Genomic DNA, 16,629 nt, shown 5'->3' on the forward strand with positions numbered 1-16,629 from the left:
AAACTGCTATTATCCAATTAAATTAACAAAGTCTGGATGTGATAAAGTTGTCTGTTGTTACTGTTAAAATATTTTCCTTTATCCACCATAACTACGTTTTGCACCAAAACCTTTAGCGAACGTTATAAACGTTGAGCGATTCTCATAAAACGTGTTAAAACCATCATTGTATATTTGTAGTATTTTCAGAGATTATTTCGTCTTTCAAGTTTAAACACTTTGTAAAAATATGTTTACATTGAAGAGAAATGGCTTCTATTTCTGAAGTGAATATTTACAGTAATGTGTTACATAATAGTAAAATGGCAGAATGTTTCTTGGTAAATAACATTGGGGGTTTACAGTTTAACACATACTTCCACAGTTTTAACACATACTTCCATAGTTTTAACACATACTTCCACAGTTTTAACACATACTTCCACAGTTTAACACATACTTCCACAGTTTAACACATACTTCCACAGTTTTAACACATACTTCCACAGTTTAACACATACTTCCACAGTTTTAACACATACTTCCACAGTTTAACACATACTTCCACAGTTTAACACATACTTCCACCGTTTAACACATATTTCCACAGTTTTAACACATACTTCCACAGTTTAACACATACTTCCACAGTTTTAACACATACTTCCATTCCTTTTGAGCGAAGATGTTTTTACTTCCGAAAATTGAACACCATTTTCCTTAAAGAAAATTTTAAAGAAAATCAGAACGGAACTAGTGTGTGTCTACCCGTCTAGATCATGAGAAAGGAACTAGTGTGTGTCTACCCGTCTAGATCATCAGAAAGGAACTAGTATGTGTCTACCCGTCTAGATCATCAGAAAGGAACTAGTGTGTGTCTACCCGTCTAGATCATGAGAAAGGAACTAGTGTGTGTCTACCCGTCTAGATCATCAGAAAGGAACTAGTGTGTGTCTATCCGTCTAGATCATCAGAAAGGAACTAGTGTGTGTCTACCCGTCTAGATCATGAGAAAGGAACTAGTGTGTGTCTACCCGTCTAGATCATGAGAAAGGAACTAGTGTGTGTCTATCCGTCTAGATCATCAGTGAGGAACTAGTGTGTGTCTACCCGTCTAGATCATGAGAAAGGAACTAGTGTGTGTCTACCCGTGTAGATCATGAGAAAGGAACTAGTGTGTGTCTACCCGTCTAGATCATCAGAAAGAAACTAGTGTGTGTCTACCCGTCTAGATCATCAGAAAGGAACTAGTGTGTGTCTACCCGTCTAGATCATCAGAAAGGAACTAGTGTGTGTCTACCCGTGTAGATCATCAGAAAGGAACTAGTGTGTGTCTACCCGTCTAGATCATGAGAAAGGAACTAGTGTGTGTCTACCCGTCAAGATCATCAGAAAGGAACTAGTGTGTGTCTACCCGTCTAGATCATGAGAAAGGAACTAGTGTGTGTCTACCCGTCTAGATCATGAGAAAGGAACTAGTGTGTGTCTACCCGGCTAGATCATGAGAAAGGAACTAGTGTGTGTCTACCCGTCTAGATCATCAGAAAGGAACTAGTGTGTGTCTACACGTGTAGATCATCAGAAAGGAACTAGTGTGTGTCTACCCGTCTAGATCATGAGAAAGGAACTAGTGTGTGTCTACCCGTCAAGATCATCAGAAAGGAACTAGTGTGAGTCTACCCGTCTAGATCATCAGAAAGGAACTAGTGTGTGTCTACCCGTCTAGATCATCAGAAAGGAACTAGTGTGTGTCTACCCGTCAAGATCATCAGAAAGGAACTAGTGTGTGTCTACCCGTCTAGATCATCAGAAAGGAACTAGTGTGTGTCTACCCGTCTAGATCATCAGAAAGGAACTAGTGTGTGTCTACCCGTCTAGATCATCAGAAAGGAACTAGTGTGTGTCTACCCGTCTAGATCATCAGAAAGGAACTAGTGTGTGTCTACCCGTCTAGATCATGAGAAAGGAACTAGTGTGTGTCTACCCGTCTAGATCATGAGAAAGGAACTAGTGTGTGTCTACCCGTCTAGATCATCAGAAAGGAACTAGTGTGTGTCTACCCGTCTAGATCATGAGAAAGGAACTAGTGTGTGTCTACCCGTCTAGATCATCAGAAAGGAACTAGTGTGTGTCTACCCGTGTAGATCATCAGAAAGGAACTAGTGTGTGTCTACCCGTCTAGATCATGAGAAAGGAACTAGTGTGTGTCTACCCGTCCAGATCATGAGAAAGGAACTAGTGTGTGTCTACCCGTCTAGATCATGAGAAAGGAACTAGTGTGTGTCTACCCGTCTAGATCATCAGAAAGGAACTAGTGTGTGTCTACCCGTCTAGATCATCAGAAAGGAACTAGTGTGTGTCTACCCGTCTAGATCATCAGAAAGGAACTAGTGTGTGTCTACCCGTCTAGATCATCAGAAAGGAACTAGTGTGTGTCTACCCGTCTAGATCATCAGAAAGGAACTAGTGTGTGTCTACCCGTCTAGATCATCAGAAAGGAACTAGTGTGTGTCTACCCGTCTAGATCATCAGAAAGGAACTAGTGTGTGTCTACCCGTCTAGATCATCAGAAAGGAACTAGTGTGTGTCTACACGTCTAGATCATGAGAAAGGAACTAGTGTGTGTCTACCCGTCTAGATCATGAGAAAGGAACTAGTGTGTGTCTACCCGTCTAGATCATCAGAAAGGAACTAGTGTGTGTCTACCCGTCTAGATCATGAGAAAGGAACTAGTGTGTGTCTACCCGTCTAGATCATGAGAAAGGAACTAGTGTGTGTCTACCCGTGTAGATCATCAGAAAGGAACTAGTGTGTGTCTACCCGTCTAGATCATGAGAAAGGAACTAGTGTGTGTCTACCCGTCCAGATCATGAGAAAGGAACTAGTGTGTGTCTACCCGTCTAGATCATGAGAAAGGAACTAGTGTGTGTCTACCCGTCTAGATCATCAGAAAGGAACTAGTGTGTGTCTACCCGTCTAGATCATCAGAAAGGAACTAGTGTGTGTCTACCCGTCTAGATCATCAGAAAGGAACTAGTGTGTGTCTACCCGTCTAGATCATGAGAAAGGAACTAGTGTGTGTCTACCCGTCTAGATCATCAGAAAGGAACTAGTGTGTGTCTACACGTCTAGATCATGAGAAAGGAACTAGTGTGTGTCTACCCGTCTAGATCATCAGAAAGGAACTAGTGTGTGTCTACCCGTCTAGATCATCAGAAAGGAACTAGTGTGTGTCTACCCGTCTAGATCATGAGAAAGGAACTAGTGTGTGTCTACCCGTCTAGATCATGAGAAAGGAACTAGTGTGTGTCTACCCGTGTAGATCATCAGAAAGGAACTAGTGTGTGTCTACCCGTCTAGATCATGAGAAAGGAACTAGTGTGTGTCTACCCGTCCAGATCATGAGAAAGGAACTAGTGTGTGTCTACCCGTCTAGATCATGAGAAAGGAACTAGTGTGTGTCTACCCGTCTAGATCATCAGAAAGGAACTAGTGTGTGTCTACCCGTCTAGATCATGAGAAAGGAACTAGTGTGTGTCTACCCGTCTAGATCATGAGAAAGGAACTAGTGTGTGTCTACCCGTCTAGATCATGAGAAAGGAACTAGTGTGTGTCTACCCGTCTAGATCATCAGAAAGGAACTAGTGTGTGTCTACCCGTCTAGATCATCAGAAAGGAACTAGTGTGTGTCTACCCGTCTAGAGCATCAGAAAGGAACTAGTGTGTGTCTACACGTGTAGATCATCAGAAAGGAACTAGTGTGTGTCTACCCGTCTAGAGCATCAGAAAGGAACTAGTGTGTGTCTACCCGTCTAGATCATCAGAAAGGAACTAGTGTGTGTCTACACGTGTAGATCATGAGAAAGGAACTAGTGTGTGTCTACCCGTCTAGATCATCAGAAAGGAACTAGTGTGTGTCTACCCGTCTAGATCATCAGAAAGGAACTAGTGTGTGTCTACACGTGTAGATCATGAGAAAGGAACTAGTGTGTGTCTACCCGTCTAGAGCATCAGAAAGGAACTAGTGTGTGTCTACCCGTCTAGATCATGAGAAAGGAACTAGTGTGTGTCTACCCGTCTAGATCATCAGAAAGGAACTAGTGTGTGTCTACCCGTCTAGATCATCAGAAAGAAACGAGTGTGTGTCTACACGTGTAGATCTGTAAATGGTTTTAATGCCATACTTAAACTTTCGGTCACATTTAATTTCGTACAAATTCTACAAATCAAGTCTCAACGCAGTGAGATTGACTGCATTCGAGAGATTAAAGTTTCCATGACTGTTCGTAAACTTTTTATAGCTGATCGAAAAGAAAAACCAAATACGCAGACCAAAACAGAAGACTAAATATTATCATATATAGTAGATATTTCCAGTAAATCCACTTCTGAAAATGGTTGAAGAGGTCTGACTATCACAAAGTTATGGTAATATGCCAAATTAGATTGTCAAAAGTTTCAAAATAATGACTGTTACAACTTACCCGACGAAATCGTACTTTTTAATTATACTTATTTAATTTTTAAACACAGGTAGGTAATCATGAGTTGTTATTTTAAGGGATATAACTTACGTGTTGACGTAACAGTACTCATGCTTCATGAACAGTACTAAGGGCAACAATGTTCACGTAACAGTACTCATGCTTCATGAGCAGTAGTAAGAGCAACACTGTTGACGTAACAGTACTCATGCTTCATGAACAGTATTAAGAGCAATACTGTTCACGTAACAGTACTCATGCTTCATGAACAGTACTAAGGGTAACACTGTTCACGTAACAGTACTCATGCTTCATGAACAGTACTAAGGGTAACACTGTTCACGTAACAGTACTCATGCTTCATGAACAGTACTAAGGGCAACACTGTTGACGTAACAGTACTCATGCTTCATGAACAGTACTAAGGGTAACACTGTTCACGTAACAGTACTCATGCTTCATGAGCAGTAGTAAGAGCAACACTGTTGACGTAACAGTACTCATGCTTCATGAACAGTACTAAGAGCAATACTGTTCACGTAACAGTACTCATGCTTCATGAACAGTACTAAGGGTAACACTGTTCACGTAACAGTACTCATGCTTCATGAACAGTACTAAGGGCAACACTGTTGACGTAACAGTACTCATGCTTCATGAACAGTACTAAGGGTAACACTGTTCACGTAACAGTACTCATGCTTCATGAGCAGTAGTAAGAGCAACACTGTTGACGTAACAGTACTCATGCTTCATGAACAGTACTAAGAGCAATACTGTTCACGTAACAGTACTCATGCTTCATGAACAGTACTAAGGGTAACACTGTTCACGTAACAGTACTCATGCTTCATGAACAGTACTAAGGGTAACACTGTTCACGTAACAGTACTCATGCTTCATGAACAGTACTAAGGGCAACACTGTTGACGTAACAGTACTCATGCTTCATGAACAGTACTAAGGGTAACACTGTTCACGTAACAGTACTCATGCTTCATGAGCAGTAGTAAGAGCAACACTGTTGACGTAACAGTACTCATGCTTCATGAACAGTACTAAGAGCAATACTGTTCACGTAACAGTACTCATGCTTCATGAACAGTACTAAGGGTAACACTGTTCACGTAACAGTACTCATGCTTCATGAACAGTACTAAGGGCAACACTGTTGACGTAACAGTACTCATGCTTCATGAACAGTACTAAGAACAACACTGTTGACGTAACAGTACTCATGCTTCATGAACAGTACTAAGGGCAACACTGTTGACGTAACAGTACTCATGCTTCATGAACAGTACTAAGAGCAATACTGTTCACGTAACAGTACTCATGCTTCATGAACAGTACTAAGGGTAACACTGTTCACGTAACAGTACTCATGCTTCATGAACAGTACTAAGGGCAACACTGTTGACGTAACAGTACTCATGCTTCATGAACAGTACTAAGAACAACACTGTTGACGTAACAGTACTCATGCTTCATGAACAGTACTTAGGGCAACACTTTTGACGTAACAGTACTCATGCTTCATGAACAGTACTAAGAACAACACTGTTGACGTAACAGTACTCATGCTTCATGAACAGTACTAAGGGCAACACTGTTGACGTAACAGTACTCATGCTTCATGAACAGTACTAAGAACAACACTGTTGACGTAACAGTACTCATGCTTCATGAACAGTACTAAGAACAACACTGTTGACGTAACAGTACTCATGCTTCATGAACAGTACTAAGAACAACACTGTTGACGTAACAGTACTCATGCTTCATGAACAGTACTAAGGGTAACACTGTTGACGTAACAGTACTCATGCTTCATGAACAGTACTAAGGGTAACACTGTTGACGTAACAGTACTCATGCTTCATGAACAGTAGTAAGGGCAATACTGTTCACGTAACAGTACTCATGCTTCATGAACAGTACTAAGGGTAACACTGTTGACGTAACAGTACTCATGCTTCATGAGCAGTAGTAAGGGTAACACTGTTGACGTAACAGTACTCATGCTTCATGAACAGTACTAAGGGTAACACTGTTGACGTAACAGTACTCATGCTTCATGAACAATACTAAGGGCAACACTGTTGACGTAACAGTACTCATGCTTCATGAACAGTACTAAGAACAACACTGTTGACGTAACAGTACTCATGCTTCATGAACAGTACTAAGGGCAATACTGTTCACGTAACAGTACTCATGCTTCATGAACAGTACTAAGAACAATACTGTTCACGTAACAGTACTCATGCTTCATGAACAGTACTAAGAACAACACTGTTGACGTAACAGTACTCATGCTTCATGAGCAGTAGTAAGGGTAACACTGTTGACGTAACAGTACTCATGCTTCATGAACAGTACTAAGGGCAATACTGTTCACGTAACAGTACTCATGCTTCATGAACAGTACTAAGAACAATACTGTTCACGTAACAGTACTCATGCTTCATGAACAGTACTAAGAACAACACTGTTGACGTAACAGTACTCATGCTTCATGAACAGTACTAAGGGCAATACTGTTCACGTAACAGTACTCATGCTTCATGAACAGTACTAAGAACAACACTGTTGACGTAACAGTACTCATGCTTCATGAACAGTACTAAGGGCAATACTGTTCACGTAACAGTACTCATGCTTCATGAACAGTACTAAGAACAACACTGTTGACGTAACAGTACTCATGCTTCATGAGCAGTAGTAAGGGTAACACTGTTGACGTAACAGTACTCATGCTTCATGAACAGTACTAAGGGTAACACTGTTGACGTAACAGTACTCATGCTTCATGAACAGTACTAAGGGTAACACTGTTGACGTAACAGTACTCATGCTTCATGAACAGTACTAAGGGTAACACTGTTCACGTAACAGTACTCATGCTTGATGAACAGTACTAAGAACAACACTGTTGACGTAACAGTACTCATGCTTCATGAACAGTACTAAGGGCAATACTGTTCACGTAACAGTACTCATGCTTCATGAACAGTACTAAGGGTAACACTGTTGACGTAACAGTACTCATGCTTCATGAACAGTAATAAGGGCAATACTGTTCACGTAACAGTACTCATGCTTCATGAACAGTAGTAAGGGCAATACTGTTCACGTAACAGTACTCATGCTTCATGAACAGTACTAAGGGTAACACTGTTGACGTAACAGTACTCATGCTTCATGAGCAGTAGTAAGGGTAACACTGTTGACGTAACAGTACTCATGCTTCATGAACAGTACTAAGGGTAACACTGTTGACGTAACAGTACTCATGCTTCATGAACAATACTAAGGGCAACACTGTTGACGTAACAGTACTCATGCTTCATGAACAGTACTAAGAACAACACTGTTGACGTAACAGTACTCATGCTTCATGAACAGTACTAAGGGTAACACTGTTGACGTAACAGTACTCATGCTTCATGAACAGTACTAAGGGCAACACTGTTGACGTAACAGTACTCATGCTCATGAGCAGTAGTAAGGGTAACACTGTTGACGTAACAGTACTCATGCTTCATGAACAGTACTAAGGGTAACACTGTTGACGTAACAGTACTCATGCTTCATGAACAGTACTAAGGGTAACACTGTTGACGTAACAGTACTCATGCTTCATGAACAGTAGTAAGGGCAACACTGTTGACGTAACACTACTCATGCTTCATGAACAGTACTAAGGGTAACACTGTTGACGTAACAGTACTCATGCTTCATGAACAATACTAAGGGCAACACTGTTGACGTAACAGTACTCATGCTTCATGAACAGTACTAAGAACAACACTGTTGACGTAACAGTACTCATGCTTCATGAACAGTATTAAGGGTAACACTGTTGACGTAACAGTACTCATGCTTCATGAACAGTACTAAGGGCAACACTGTTGACGTAACAGTACTCATGCTTCATGAGCAGTAGTAAGGGTAACACTGTTGACGTAACAGTACTCATGCTTCATGAACAGTACTAAGGGCAATACTGTTCACGTAACAGTACTCATGCTTCATGAACAGTACTAAGAACAACACTGTTGACGTAACAGTACTCATGCTTCATGAACAGTACTAAGGGCAATACTGTTCACGTAACAGTACTCATGCTTCATGAACAGTACTAAGAACAACACTGTTGACGTAACAGTACTCATGCTTCATGAGCAGTAGTAAGGGTAACACTGTTGACGTAACAGTACTCATGCTTCATGAACAGTACTAAGGGTAACACTGTTGACGTAACAGTACTCATGCTTCATGAACAGTACTAAGGGTAACACTGTTGACGTAACAGTACTCATGCTTCATGAACAGTACTAAGGGTAACACTGTTCACGTAACAGTACTCATGCTTGATGAACAGTACTAAGAACAACACTGTTGACGTAACAGTACTCATGCTTCATGAACAGTACTAAGGGCAATACTGTTCACGTAACAGTACTCATGCTTCATGAACAGTACTAAGGGTAACACTGTTGACGTAACAGTACTCATGCTTCATGAACAGTAATAAGGGCAATACTGTTCACGTAACAGTACTCATGCTTCATGAACAGTAGTAAGGGCAATACTGTTCACGTAACAGTACTCATGCTTCATGAACAGTACTAAGGGTAACACTGTTGACGTAACAGTACTCATGCTTCATGAACAGTACTAAGGGTAACACTGTTGACGTAACAGTACTCATGCTTCATGAACAGTAGTAAGGGCAACACTGTTGACGTAACACTACTCATGCTTCATGAACAGTACTAAGGGTAACACTGTTGACGTAACAGTACTCATGCTTCATGAACAATACTAAGGGCAACACTGTTGACGTAACAGTACTCATGCTTCATGAACAGTACTAAGAACAACACTGTTGACGTAACAGTACTCATGCTTCATGAACAGTATTAAGGGTAACACTGTTGACGTAACAGTACTCATGCTTCATGAACAGTACTAAGGGCAACACTGTTGACGTAACAGTACTCATGCTTCATGAGCAGTAGTAAGGGTAACACTGTTGACGTAACAGTACTCATGCTTCATGAACAGTACTAAGGGCAATACTGTTCACGTAACAGTACTCATGCTTCATGAACAGTACTAAGAACAACACTGTTGACGTAACAGTACTCATGCTTCATGAACAGTACTAAGGGCAATACTGTTCACGTAACAGTACTCATGCTTCATGAACAGTACTAAGAACAACACTGTTGACGTAACAGTACTCATGCTTCATGAGCAGTAGTAAGGGTAACACTGTTGACGTAACAGTACTCATGCTTCATGAACAGTACTAAGGGTAACACTGTTGACGTAACAGTACTCATGCTTCATGAACAGTACTAAGGGTAACACTGTTGACGTAACAGTACTCATGCTTCATGAACAGTACTAAGGGTAACACTGTTCACGTAACAGTACTCATGCTTGATGAACAGTACTAAGAACAACACTGTTGACGTAACAGTACTCATGCTTCATGAACAGTACTAAGGGCAATACTGTTCACGTAACAGTACTCATGCTTCATGAACAGTACTAAGGGTAACACTGTTGACGTAACAGTACTCATGCTTCATGAACAGTAATAAGGGCAATACTGTTCACGTAACAGTACTCATGCTTCATGAACAGTAGTAAGGGCAATACTGTTCACGTAACAGTACTCATGCTTCATGAACAGTACTAAGGGTAACACTGTTGACGTAACAGTACTCATGCTTCATGAGCAGTAGTAAGGGTAACACTGTTGACGTAACAGTACTCATGCTTCATGAACAGTACTAAGGGTAACACTGTTGACGTAACAGTACTCATGCTTCATGAACAATACTAAGGGCAACACTGTTGACGTAACAGTACTCATGCTTCATGAACAGTACTAAGAACAACACTGTTGACGTAACAGTACTCATGCTTCATGAACAGTACTAAGGGTAACACTGTTGACGTAACAGTACTCATGCTTCATGAACAGTACTAAGGGCAACACTGTTGACGTAACAGTACTCATGCTTCATGAGCAGTAGTAAGGGTAACACTGTTGACGTAACAGTACTCATGCTTCATGAACAGTACTAAGGGTAACACTGTTGACGTAACACTACTCATGCTTCATGAACAGTACTAAGGGTAACACTGTTGACGTAACAGTACTCATGCTTCATGAACAGTAGTAAGGGCAACACTGTTGACGTAACACTACTCATGCTTCATGAACAGTACTAAGGGTAACACTGTTGACGTAACAGTACTCATGCTTCATGAACAATACTAAGGGCAACACTGTTGACGTAACAGTACTCATGCTTCATGAACAGTACTAAGAACAACACTGTTGACGTAACAGTACTCATGCTTCATGAACAGTACTAAGGGTAACACTGTTGACGTAACAGTACTCATGCTTCATGAACAGTACTAAGGGCAACACTGTTGACGTAACAGTACTCATGCTTCATGAGCAGTAGTAAGGGTAACACTGTTGACGTAACAGTACTCATGCTTCATGAACAGTACTAAGGGTAACACTGTTGACGTAACAGTACTCATGCTTCATGAACAGTACTAAGAACAATACTGTTCACGTAACAGTACTCATGCTTCATGAACAGTACTAAGAGCAACACTGTTCACGTAACAGTACTCATGCTTCATGAACAGTACTAAGGGCAACACTGTTGACGTAACAGTACTCATGCTTCATGAGTTGTATTAAGAGCAACACTGTTGACGTAACAGTACTCATGCTTCATGAACAGTACTAAGAGCAATACTGTTCACGTAACAGTACTCATGCTTCATGAACAGTACTAAGAACAACACTGTTGACGTAACAGTACTCATGCTTCATGAACAGTACTAAGGGCAACACTGTTGACGTAACAGTACTCATGCTTCATGAACAGTACTAAGAACAACACTGTTCACGTAACAGTACTCATGCTTCATGAACAGTACTAAGAGCAATACTGTTCACGTAACAGTACTCATGCTTCATGAACAGTACTAAGAACAACACTGTTGACGTATCAGTACTCATGCTTCACGGTGGTTGCTAGTGGCAACACTGTTGACGTAACATGTAGTAGTTTAATTTATTGTTAACACATGTAATGGTTTAATTGATTATTTAATACATGTAGCTATCTGAATGACCGGTTGAATACTCATGATATGTTTGGCATTTTGTATTCAGTTGTCCATGACTATTATAAAGCTCTGAGTAGATAGAAGTTGGAGTACTTACGTCGGCAGTAACCTTAGAGACTTAGAACGTTATTCGATCCATCTCACTGCATAGAACAGGAGTAATTCTTTACACTAGAAACTCAGAGAACCCTGATATCGATTATAAGACGTAATTCCCAGGTATCTATTTTATGCTCGCAACAATAACGGTCATGTTTTGATTTTCAACATGGCTGTCAAGCACGAGGATAAAAGAAACTGAAACCATTTTTCTGAACCTTACTAGTACGAAAATAAGGAGGCAGAGGCGTGTTGTTGTACAACAACTAAATTCAAGTACAAATAAATTAGCTTTATAGACGAAGACTCGTACTCGGATGTTGTAGTTCTGTGTTTGTCAACCATCTTGCCGAGACGTGGGATTTCACAAAAACTGGTTAAATATTCACATACAAATCATAACGGTTCTTTTATGGAGGCGGTCCTGATGTCAGTAAGGCCGTTGTAGCCTACGCGTTGGACGTGGGGGTCACATTAAGCGAACATCAAAATCAAAAGCTATTCCGTGCGAATAGGAAATGTTTGTACTTTTTATCAGATCTTCTCTCGCAGATCACTTGTGGTCAGTAAATAATACAGTTTCGGTCGGGAAATATGATTGTTTGTCGGTTATTACGGTCATAGTCAACGCATTAAGTTGCAACCAGTGAATACAAAATTCAGAGTTACTACAGAGTTACTTTTCTAAATCTTTGAACCTGTCACGTTGTTAACCTTTCTTGAAGGTCATGGGGACGCCGGTCATACGGGTCAATGAGCATCTTCGTGATAAAGTTGACAAATGTATCGGGAGCTCGGCATGGCCAGGTGATTAGGGTGCTCAACTCGTGACCTGAGGGTCACAGGTTCCAGTCCCCGTCACACCAAACGTTCTCACCCTTTCAGCCGTTGGGGCATTATAAAGCGACGGTCAATCCTGATTTTCGTTGTTAAAAGAGTAGCCCGAGATTTGGCGGTGGGTAATGATGACTAGCTGCCTTCCCTGTCGTCTTGCACTGCTAAATTAGAGACGGCTAGCGAAGTTAGTCCTTGTGTAGCTTTGCGCGAAATTGAAAAAAAACAACAACAATGTATCAGTCTTATTCTGATTAACATTAACGAAAATTCACTTACACGTCATAATTCGTCATGGCGGTTTTAACATGCGTCAAAGTATATGGATCTTTTGGGGTCAAAGAGTACCCATGATTACTATATTAAAATTTAAAGAACTCCCTTAAATTATTGTTTTAAATTAACGATACTAGAGGTCTCATTTGTGATATGATCGCCCAATATGGAAGATAATGTTTCTTTTAAACTCTGAGCTTTTAACTCAGTGAGAACAAAATATTTACATCGTTAAATTATTTACTGTCATTAATAAACTTTATAAAGCACGTGTCTGATAGGCTGAGGAATTAAATACAACAATAATAACAGTAATAATCTGTTTTTTTAAACCTTACAGAGAACCATGAAGATTACATTGGTGGTTTACCTTGCGTTCAGATCTGCTCAAACTAGCACGGTCATGGATACCTGCACCAATGCTCATTAATTATACTCTGGCTTAAGTGAGGATGTTCATTTATAATTGATCCGAATACATGTACAGTAATGGAGAAGAGAAATGCCGTCAGAAACAGCGAGAGAAGAAGAATGATTGCCTACGATAAAACTGTTGAATTACCATATATACTCGTGTAACCTGCGACATATGCTCTTGTAATGTACCCTTAAGTAGATGGACTAAAAGTATTTCATACTATAACATTGTCAAGTTCCTCAGCGGATATCTAGACAGACAGACTGATAAATAGACAGACAAAAATACAGACACCTAGATATACAGAAATAAGGTAGATAGACAGAGAGACAGTTAAAAGAGAAAGACAATGTCAGGGTTTTATGTATATTTGTGAGCTGGTATTCTTCTACGGTAGGTGTCTGTGACTTGTTGGCGATAAATTTAAACAATAAAGGAACAGCACAAAATCCATTTGTTTCAAAATAATATATTCAAAACAAGTTAAATGTATGTACAAAAATTCGTTACACTATAGAATATCACAGTTATATTTAAAACTATAAATATTCATTTTCTTATTAAACGTCCGCACAGACTGATTCTATTACCTCAGAACATTCTTTGACTAAATAATATGTTCTCCTTGTCTCTATTAAACTGTGAACTCACTTTAAAATATCACCCGTTATGGCTGATAACTTGCACTCCGAATATCTTCGCGTTTTCTCACTTTTTTCTGACTAACCTTTACTCAACCTTTTCTGTACTTTTCTCTGCTTCTTAATCTGCGTTTGCAAGCTACCTATATATATATATATTGTGTTCACTGAGGCTTCGAAGTTACGACAAACTACACGAGCGGCACTATGATATAGCAACACCTAGTTTACGTAAAGAGAAAAATACCGAAGATTCGATTAACGTGACATCAAAAATATTAGTTAAGCCTAGGTAACACTGTATTTGCAGACACAACCGACGACTCGTACAGAGTTAAGCAACCAGGCCTATCATAACTGTCTCCTACAAAATAATTACTTTTAACCTTTTGTTATAAAAGTAAATTAAATATTAAATCCCCAGATAAACTAAGTAATAACATTTACACTAAACAGTTTTGTATATCCAATAGACAAACAGAAAGATAGATAGAAACATTTCATTAAAATAACAAACCAGTCTTTTTTCACAAGTTTGACACCAAACAAACAGTTGTTACAGGTTGTTCATTTATTAATCCATTGTACAAATCAGTTATACATTAATATCTGTAAATAATATTAAAACATATATTTTAAAATGATGATTTGTTAAAGTAACGACTTATTTTATCCATAATTTCCAGAATCAAAGCGATTATTATAAATTGTTGGATGGATAATTTTAAATACAACCAAACGTTTTACTTGACACAGAGTGATAATTATTATAAGTATAAATATTGATATCACATTAGGAAAGGAAACAGGTTTGTTTTGAGTGTATAACTTTCACAGAGTTGTTCTCTGTTGTAAACCATTGTTCACAGAGTTGTTCTCTGTTGTAAACCATTGTTACGTGTGAATACACTTTTTAAAAATAATTCTAATTCACCACCTACAGTCATGTGAAAAAGGACACCTTATAAAAGCCTGTGTATCTTTGTAACATTTTTGGATATATAGATATTTAATCTCAATTTCAACAATACTGAGAGATTATAGGAATATAACTAAACAATTAAAACTGAAGAAAAGACTTTTCAAGATCTTCTGTAAATGTAATTCAACACAAATGCATATTCTAACTGAGAAAGAGTTAGGACATCCTACCCCCTAATAGTTAGTGTTTCCCCCTTTGGCTGAAATAACAGCAGTGAGACGCTTCTTGTAGCCATCTACCAGTCTCTGACACCGGTCTGAAGAAAGTTTGCCCCACTCCTCAATGCATAATTCTTTCAGTTGTGAGATGTTTGAGGTGTTTCTTGCATGTACAGCCCGTTCAAATCACCCCACATCATCTCAATGGGATTAAGATCTGGGCTTTGAAATCCACCAAGAACTGGATTTACTGGTATGTTTTGGGTCATTGTCGTGTTGCAGGGTCCAGTTCCGCTTCAGCTCTAAGTTTCGTACAGATGGTCTCACATGATCCTCAAGCACCCTCTGATACACAGTAGAATTCATGGTGGATTCTATGATTGTGAGCTGTCCAGGTCCTGCTACAGCAAAGCAGCCCCAAACCATGACACTTCCACCTACATGCTTCACAGTTGGTATGAGGTTCTTTTCCTGGAATGCTTTATTTGGTTTACGCCAAAGATGTCCTTTGTTCTGGTGTCCAAATAATTCAATTTTGGACTAATCTGTCCAAAGAACATTATTCCAGAAGTCCTGGTCTTTGTCTACATTATCTCTGGCAAACTTCACTCTGACCTTGATGTTTCTCTTAGAGAGCAAAGGTTTCCTCCTTGCACACCTCCCATGCAAGTTAAACTTGTGCAGTCTCTTTCTGATTGTAGAGGCATGCACTTTCACATCAACAGTAGCCAGAGCCTGCTGTAGGTTCCGTGATGACATGTTAGGGTGTTTGGAGACCTCTTTTAGCATCTTGTGGTCTACTCTCGGGGTGAACTTGCTTGGACGACCAGACCTGAGCATGTTGGCAGTTGTTTTGAAAGCCCTCCACTTGTTGACTATTTTCCGGACAGTGGAATGGCTAATTTCAAAATCTTTTGGGATCTTTTTAAATCCCTTACCAGACTCATAAGCTGCTACAATTTTCTTTCTGAAGGCCTCAGACAGCTCTTTTGCTCTCACCATGGTGCTCACTCTCACTTCAACAGTCACGAGCACACCAAACTAAATGTCTGAGGTTTAAATAGGGCAAGCCTCATTCAAAATGCTGAGTAACTATCTTCTAATCGTGTGCACCTGGTGTGACACACCTGTGTGTGAGTTGAGCCATTTTAAGTGGGTATAAATGTGGGGGTGTCCTAACTTTTTCCTCAGTTAGAATATACATTTTTGTAGAATTAAATTTACAGAAGATCTTGAAAAGTCTTTTCTTCAGTTTTAATTGTTTAGTTATATTCCTATAATCTCTCAGTATTGTTAAAATTGAGAATAAATATCTATATATCCAAAAATGTTACAAAAATACACAGGCTTTCATAGGGTGTCCTAACTTTTTCACATAACTGTATCTATCTATTATTATGACAGCTGTCATCTTTCGGACCCAGGTGTACCAAGAAATATCAAGTGTTTACTTAGCTTTTCTCTACTAAGTGTTTGTTAAGGACACCGGTAAATCATTGTCTTTTAAACTAAGCCAGAATGTTAGTGGAAAATATATAATTATTCTGGTCAAATATACAATGTATTATAAAATATATAA

At 39.5% G+C, this 16,629-nt stretch overlaps 1 protein-coding gene across 1 annotated transcript in view; it reads right to left on the reverse strand.

The window, feature by feature from the left end:
• LOC143231757 (acetylcholine receptor subunit alpha-like) overlaps positions 1-16,629 on the reverse strand; it is an 88,598-nt gene that overhangs the window by 60,677 nt on the left and 11,292 nt on the right. The gene's annotated exons all lie outside the window — the stretch shown is intronic.

Source organism: Tachypleus tridentatus, chromosome 11 (genome assembly GCF_004210375.1).
Source record: "Tachypleus tridentatus isolate NWPU-2018 chromosome 11, ASM421037v1, whole genome shotgun sequence".
NCBI lineage: Eukaryota > Metazoa > Arthropoda > Merostomata > Xiphosura > Limulidae > Tachypleus > Tachypleus tridentatus.